The 8,085-nt window shown below is 43.3% G+C and overlaps 1 long non-coding RNA gene across 1 annotated transcript; it reads right to left on the bottom strand.

The window, feature by feature from the left end:
- Nucleotides 1-774: 774 nt before the first annotated feature.
- LOC146444395 (uncharacterized) lies at nucleotides 775-6,934 on the bottom strand. The gene is made up of 3 exons (XR_014849354.1): nucleotides 6,838-6,934; nucleotides 2,364-2,511; nucleotides 775-835 (listed from the first exon to the last, which is right to left on the bottom strand). It is a non-coding gene; the product is annotated as an uncharacterized LOC146444395 (long non-coding RNA).
- Between the last annotated feature and the right edge of the window lie 1,151 nt (nucleotides 6,935-8,085).

Genomic DNA, 8,085 nt, shown 5'->3' on the forward strand with positions numbered 1-8,085 from the left:
CAGAGAAATTATGTGCTGGTATTTCTTGTCCACAAGCTGATCCCAGTTTTATGGTCAGGACATTCCCCTCTCCTAGTTTCTGATTATGATCAGATGATTTTCTAGTGTTCCTGAAGTGTGTCTGTAAATTATAAAAGTTCATTTTGAGGAAATCTGCAAGTGCCTGTTTTGAATATTCACTCAGGTTTCATCAGGGCTTTTAGATTCTGCTCACCTCACCTCTTGCAAAACGCAGAAAGTTTCTGCATTAGTGTTCATGAATCAGCAAATACAAAGGGGGAAAATATGCCAACAGATCTGTATTACACCCAGCAGCATGTGAGCAGTGCCTCTCCTCCTGCCTGTCTGCCATGCGCTGATGGCTGCACTGCTAACCTGGGCACCTTCCCTCCCAATTGATGGGGATCCTTGTGGTTACAGCCTGCGTTTTGCTTAGCAGGAATGTAGCAATATTTCTGCTGACGCTCCCACTTCCTTCCCTCCCGCAGAGTGACTGAGGGACTGAGGTGTTTTGCTTATGACCTCTGGTGGTAAAAGGGAGACTCTACAACCCCCTTATTTACATCAAAAATGATCATGAAAAATCAGGTAGCCTTGTTTTCTACCAAGGATTAGGCTGTGGCTTAGCTGGGCATGGTTTCTTATCAAGCACCAAATTTTCCTTAAGTACATCCTCTCATGACATTGAGTCGGGTTGTTTGCTGTTGTCACACAAACAGTGTCATCAGCAGAGACATACTGGGGAGCACAGGACCTGTGTTTACCTACTTCTCAAGTGTTTCCCCTCCAGGAGTGTCCTTGCTCCATGATATTTTATTTTATGGCACCTTCTGCTCTAAAGTAATATACAAAAAAATACACATTCTTTAGCACTGAATATTAAATACTTTGCTTGTAAAATTCAATTTCTTTTTCACTTCCAGAGTGCTTTCCACCAAATAAATTGTGAACCTGTTTACACCCATACAAATCTGTAGCCAGGGCAGAATCTGGACAGAGTTTGGTTAACCAATATGCAGAACCACAGCGAAGTGTGTACATTTAAACTGTGCCTTAGCTAAGTATATATAAATGTTAACAGCATGTTACTGAGTAGGATGTTGTGGAAAATGGAAATCAAATAACACACAGACATTTGCATAAGAAAGGCAGTGATGGATACAGGCCAAGATATCTGAAACCTAATCTTGTCTTCAGACAGCTGGCAGCTCAAAGCAGCTACCAAACCATTTTCGGCCGCTGTACCAGCCCTAGCTGTTGCCCCCATCTCCTGCCTTGTCTATGGAGGTGGATCCTTGTATCTCTGTTGTCCAGTGGACTAAGCCTCAAGATTTACCTGAGTGAGCAAAAAGGGACAGTTTTACTCCTGCTCAAGTCACCACCTCCCTGTGGGGCGGGCATTTACCTGAAACTTCACAGCAATGAAGTTGCTCACTGACTGAGAAAGGGGACAAAGCAAGGCTCCATCTCCCTTCTAGTCCTTAAATTGCATGGAAAAATTCAGGGCAGGTTTTTTTGCTAGAATCAAACAAGCTTCTCTTAAACCACAAAGCAAAAATGAGGTGCCATTTCCCAGACACTCAGCAGCGCAGCAAAATCCTTCCTCTGCAAGGTCTGATGCGGAAGGATAAGAGCTAATGACTCTGAGGGAAGGGGATGAACTGCAGGAGTGAGCATTTCCCCTGCAGAGACCTGAAAAGAAATTAGGTCACCGCAGTGAGCCTGACAGCAGGACTTCACCCTGCCAAAGCATGTCAGCCTACTTTTAGCCCTGTGTACGTGTAGATCCCGCTAGTCCGTCCTTAGTTTTAAGCCCATTGACTCACTGGGACCTTTCCTTTGCTTAAATCTTCACGTTTCTATGAGCTAGGTCAGCAAAGGCAGCTATTTGAAGTTCTCCCTGTGTATTAATGAGGCTAGATGTTTTTGAAGTAGCCTTTTCAGAAGTTACTTTACAAATCTTTATCTTACATTATCTGTGTTCTGAGGGAGGCAACATCACTTTTAGTGAAATGAGGTATCAATGTGTCTGTTCCTGTGGCAGCCACAGCAAGAAACACAATTTCTTCTCTGAAAAGTCAGGGATTATATACAATTTATCACAAGGCTAGGCAATTAAATTGCATTTGGGAAGAGTGTCATAAACAGATTGCAGACCAAGTCCTCCCAACAGATTGATATACAGTCTCCATCATGTTTCAGACATTTAATTGAAGTGAGTCCAACTCAGAAGTCACTTTGGTGACATGTTGAAACATCCATGCCCCAGTTTCAGCACCTTTTCACCACGTGCTGTGGACTCAGAGAAGGGAAGTTGCAGCCCAGACTCATGCCAGACCTCTACATCCCACCTCATATCTCACCTGGAAGTGCCTGTCTCTGGCCTTCCAGTGATCACAAAGAGAGGTGATGATGGGGATGAGATGCTTACCAGGCTCTTTGGTTCTATGCATGAAGTTACAGAACATGGATCCAGACTGATAATTCTACAGTGGTTGAAGAGGAGACATCCTGCAGAGATTGAAAATGAGCTGTGTTAAATGTGCAGTGGTGGGAAGGGGTGGTGGAAGATTTGAGAACTTGCCCAAGGGCTGTCTGGGTGACAGCCAGGGATGAGTGTTTGATTCCACTGCCCTTGTCCTTGCTTGCTCAGAGAGGTGTGAAACAGGCAGCTGTGATCTGACAGCTCTTTTCAGAATAGTCTGTGAGAAAGGAGGATGAAAAAAGCCATTAGAAGAGCAGTTATGCCAAGCCAAATGCCCATCTTTCCCCTGGACAGCACTTCCAAAGCCAAGATATTCACTGTAGAGGAAGTTTGCTGTGTGTTAGACCTCCGAAATCTTCTACAGCATCATTACCCCGCTGGAGCTTGGTACCAGGAGATTCACAAGATTTGTATGTTTAAAGTATCTGTAATGAGATAAGAGGCCCTTCTTCCTCATGGGCACACACTACAGCATCCCACAAAGTGCAGCTGGTCACCTCAGCTTCACAGGTACATTGCACAGCAGCCTGAGTGTGTTGTAACACCAACAAGGAGCCCTGTATAATGTCCCCTGTGCAACCATGGCCAGAGGGTTTTGAGGAGGAGTTTCAAAAACTCCACCCAAATATGAACAGTGAAGAGAAACAAAAGCGCAGGAAATCCTTTAGTATTGCGGAGTTCAGATTTGACACCTGGAAGGAGTTTTAGGTGTGTGAAAGGGAGAAGAGGATTGCAAAAAAAGCCTTTTTTCCATCTTTATGTACAATATGGGAGACATGGGAAAATACTCAAAGACCATCAGCAGGTGTTAGGTATTCATGAGACAGCAAGAGGAATGGAGCCAATTTTAGCAAGGGACAGCTGACATCCCTGTGCCAGGCTGAAGGCCATGAGATGAGACAGAGACAGGCAGCAAGCTAAATTAGAAAATAAACTAAGCAGCCAATATATGTGCACAGGCCACGCCACAGCCCTCACAAGTCTAACATGATCTCAGCACAGGAAATACAAAAAAGGGCGCAAGGGAGACAAGTGTGAAAAGACAAGGACAAAGAAGAGAAGGGGGAAAGAACCATGCTTCTCCCAGCAGAAACCAGCTTTGCTCTTCTGTGTATGCTTGTGCTATCTTAATGTACAAAGCTTGCGGCCAGTCGATTAGATCGCTCTCTCCCCCTTGCCATTTGTATGTCACTTCTCTGCTTATCTCGGATCTTCCCCAGGGCAGGGAGTATATCTTCACGTGCACAGCCTAGCTGTGCTGCAATGCAGAGGTTAAGAATAATAGGAAAGCACTCACAGAGAGAATACAACATAAAGAGATTTTTTTGGTGAACAATGTAAAAAAATAAATGATAGTGTCTGAACTTGTTACATTTAACTACATAAACATATTGAAAGTCTGTTGCCCTCTGTGCCTTTATTATTCCCATGCACCTATTTCCCTAACCTCACTTACCCTGCACAGCTAAGTATGGTGCCCTTTTACTGGAAATATGCCCTGTCCCTGTCAGTGTTGAGAAGATCACTGTAATGCTTGCTGTAGGGGAAAGAGAGGAAAATCAGTGCCTGATGTGCTAGCAGACAGTAAAACTCAAGGGTCATAGGAAGCCACAAATCTGCCAGAGATGATTAATTCAGTGGAGAAGATAGAAGCCTAAAAGTTTTTTTCTGTTTTCTTTATACTGTCAAATTTCTTTTTACTTGATATGAGGGACAACAAGGGATTAGGACTGATGCCTGAAAGGAGAGGTCCCAGGGCACAGGAAACACTGGGATGCTGAGCTGTAGCAGGGCAGCTTGCCAGCAATCCCGACCTGTTTGAGTATGGGTGACACATGCCTGCCTGACATGTCAAAACTCTGTCCCATCTGTGACATGGCATGTTAGGTGATGTAAGATGTGTGCAGCCTTTGCCTGATCAGACAGGAGCCATCTGTGATGCTGCCTCCTCACCTCCAAATTCATGGCTTTACCTCTGTCTTTGGAGCAGCACAGAGATGAGTTGTGTGAGACCTCACTGTTTGAGCAAGAGTGGAGAGTTACTCTAAATGTAAGAGAAGCTTCAAGAAGCAAATTTCAGTAATCCCGCAGTCCATGGGTTTTCTCAGCAGTGGCAGCATTTGTTAAGAAGGAAGAACCTTGGACCAAAATGATTTCTTAGCTGCTTTCCCCTTTCTAGGAATGGATTAGTCTCCATCAGACTGTACACACCTATGATACCCACTCGTCTTCTAAACCTGTGTTCCCTCCATTTCACAGCTTAAAAAATACATGTACCCCCCTTTCACTATCAAGACCCTATGTAGCTCTGTCCTTGATCTTTTGATCTTCCTTTCCTATCACTTTATCCTGATAATGCCCTTGGCATCCTTTCACTCTCCATTTCCCACTCTCACTCTGCTGCCCTCCCTTTTGCAGCTCCCCATGCATGAAATAACCTCCAGAGGAAGGTTTTTACATTCTCATCCTTTCCTGTCAAAAAGCTCAGATCTGTAATGGACCTGACAAGTAGTACAGTAATATGATAGCAATAATATGTTAGATCTTCAAGATGAACATGATGGAAATATCTATATAGATATGTGTATATGAACACATATATATACACATATATACAAACATACATACATATATATATATTCACATATATACAGATGTACATGTACATATATATATATACACACACGTGTGTGTGTGTGTGTGTGTGTGTGTGTGTGTGTGTGTGTGTGTGTGTATGCATACATTTATGCATTCATAAATTTATGAATGCAGGAGACCTGTCAATAGTTTGTAACCAAATAGACACAGGACTTTCTTCTTCCTTATCCTCTTGTCATTCATTTGTCTCAGGTTTTGCATTGCCTCTTCATTTTCTCAGTGAAGTCTTTAAACAGGGACTCTATTTCCATCACTGGAAAGTACTTTAAATGGAACTAGTAGAAGACAAAAAAAGTAAACAGAGGAGTTTCAAGATTTACAATTTTTGCAATTTGCAGACCCACAATTTCTAGGATCATAAGCTTTATCTGTACTCCTTCTCCCTTCCAAAAAACCCAAGTGTGGTCACGTCCAGACATGCTGGGATGGTCATTTCACATCCTAAGCTCTGAGTTCCATCTAGGCACTGTCTAGAGGACTGCTGGTTGGCTGACCTAACCTGTTTAGGTTAAGTTTAGGGAAAACACTGATAATGTGGAGGAATGGCACTCAAACTCATGACCTGGCCCTGTTTAATTTACCGGTGCAAACTTGCTCAGATTACATCAGTTCCCAAGCAAATGCTTTTTCTTGTTCTTGCTTTTGCTTGACAAGCTCTCACAGTATTTAGTTGTGCAAGGAAAGTGAGAGCATCCATCCCACTCCATCCAGCAGAACCTGCAGAAAGGGCTGTATTGAGAAGCAGACCTGTGTAACATGACATTCTGCAGGACACTGCTTGTACTTTCTCCAAACAGACCAAGAACAGCTCCTCAAGCACAGGAGGCCAAAGTCCCCAAAACACCCAACAGCAGCATCCTTTGAAGACAAACTCGGACTGATACACACCATTTGTCAGGCCATGACTTGTATGCATACAGACACAGACAGAAACAGAGGCACATGCTCAGAATGATGTCCATCATGAAAGCAGCTGAAGTGACAATGCCCATTCTTCCACCCCTTCTTCCCCACAGGCATTCCTAAGCCTGGGTGCTAGTCTGCCAGCCTCCCTTGGGCTAAAGAGCTCTCAGAGGTGAGGCACTCAGAGCTGTCTTATGTTTGATTTTGAGTGTATGCAAGAGTGGTCACAACAGTACTTTGTAAGGGACAAGCAGGATGCAAAGAATTTTTGGCACACTGAAATACACAGTCAGAACAAGCTTCAGGACTCTGGGTGTGCACTGGGGTAGGAAAATGAATAGCTGAGAAGTGACCTCTGATGAAGTGTATCAAGAGCTTGGATCTAAACCTCCCTGAATCTTTGCCTGTGAACTGTTGTGTGTGGGCTGGTTCCTGGTGCCTTTCTCTCCTGACTCTTTAACTGACAAATTCACTGATCTGCAAAAGGGGAGAAACTGCCATGACTGACAAGTTTGACCTCTTCCACTCTGCCCGCCACAGAGTTTTGCCATATAAAACATGCCCAGGAGGTAATTCTGTAATTGCTATTTGTGGTTACCCATGCAAGGCAGATCTGGTGTGTCATTTCTTGCACAAAGTTTCATCTGGGATGGGAAGAATTTGGCACTTTGGGCCTCAGTAATTTTGAGGTTAAATACCTGTCTTGAGTGCTAAAAATAAATACATGTGCATTTAGCTTTGATTTCTCAAAGACTGTCTGTAAATTTTTCCCCTGGGAAGGAAAGATACACCTTTGATACAAGGTTCCTGACACATCCTTAGCAGGGATCAGCTGGAGCTCATCACAGTCTTGCATGCACACATTTCCCTGTGTTGGAAAAAAAATAGTGGAGGGGGTAGAGTTAGTGGATTCCAGGGCAAAAAGGAGGGCACATGGTTTTGAGACCCTCTACAAGAGTCTCTTACCAAGACAAACCTAAAGAAACTTGGGCTTATGAATTATGTTGCAGCATAATCCAGGAGGATGGTTTTAGAAGAGGACCCTGTACAACTTATGTACCTTGATGAAACAAAGCTTCCCCATGCCTTGTGGTTCCTCAGAAGGAAAGCCCAGCAGTCTGAGGTCAAAGATTCCTCAGCATGGTCCATGTCCCTGTGACTGGGGAACAGAAAGTAGGACCAAGTCACACTCTGCATCTGCTCTGCAGTTTGGATGCAGCTCTTCCTATAATTTCCAGTTCATTCATTTAGTACTTACCATGATTGATTTCTGTGGTTATTTGTTCTGTGATGCATCAATAACTGAATATAATCCAGTTATTCATCTGCTCTATAGGCTATCTAATACGTAAGAAAATTCTTTACTTTTATAAATGCTTAACAGGCATAGAGCATTGATTATTAAAGTGGGGAGACAAACAATGTCAGATTGGATATGGAATATGTTGGGGAAAAAAAGAGTTCTCCATTTATGAAAACTGAAGTCCTAAAATTGGTATTACTCATTTCATCTGAATAACTAAACAGTAATGACCATGGCACAGGCTATTGAAGGCAATTAATGATCAGCTCTAGGAGTTGATGGCCTGTGAAGAAGTTAAGGGACATTAACCTCTGCTGGTTATTAGTCATTCAGATATTGCCAAGTGCTGAGTCTATTGCAGATTCCTTCAATTTTTGAAATATACAGCTTAAAATTTACACTAAAACATTCACACTGTAATGAATTCAAGTGAGCCAGACATCTCTGCAGAAATAGCAAACAATGAGGTCAATGCTGTGATGGCCCAAAGACCTCTTGAGGATGTCTTGGCTGCTGTTTGAGTCCAGGTGGCCGATGAAAGAAGGCAAGAAGGCACCTCCACATTCTTCCCAGTCTCCCGGATTCAAGGGCATCCCCTCTCTAGGGACGACTTTATTCACATCCACCAGCATGAAGTGTCCTAAGAAGAAACTAGAAGGGGGATATTGCATGTTTTCCTTTACTTGCGCATGAGTTTCAGCCTTCCAGGAAGGGAAGAAAGAAGTATTAGAAGAAT

This window comes from Lichenostomus cassidix, chromosome 1, assembly GCF_008360975.1.
Source record: "Lichenostomus cassidix isolate B80296 chromosome 1, HeHo_3.0, whole genome shotgun sequence".
In the NCBI taxonomy this organism is placed as follows: domain Eukaryota; kingdom Metazoa; phylum Chordata; class Aves; order Passeriformes; family Meliphagidae; genus Lichenostomus; species Lichenostomus cassidix.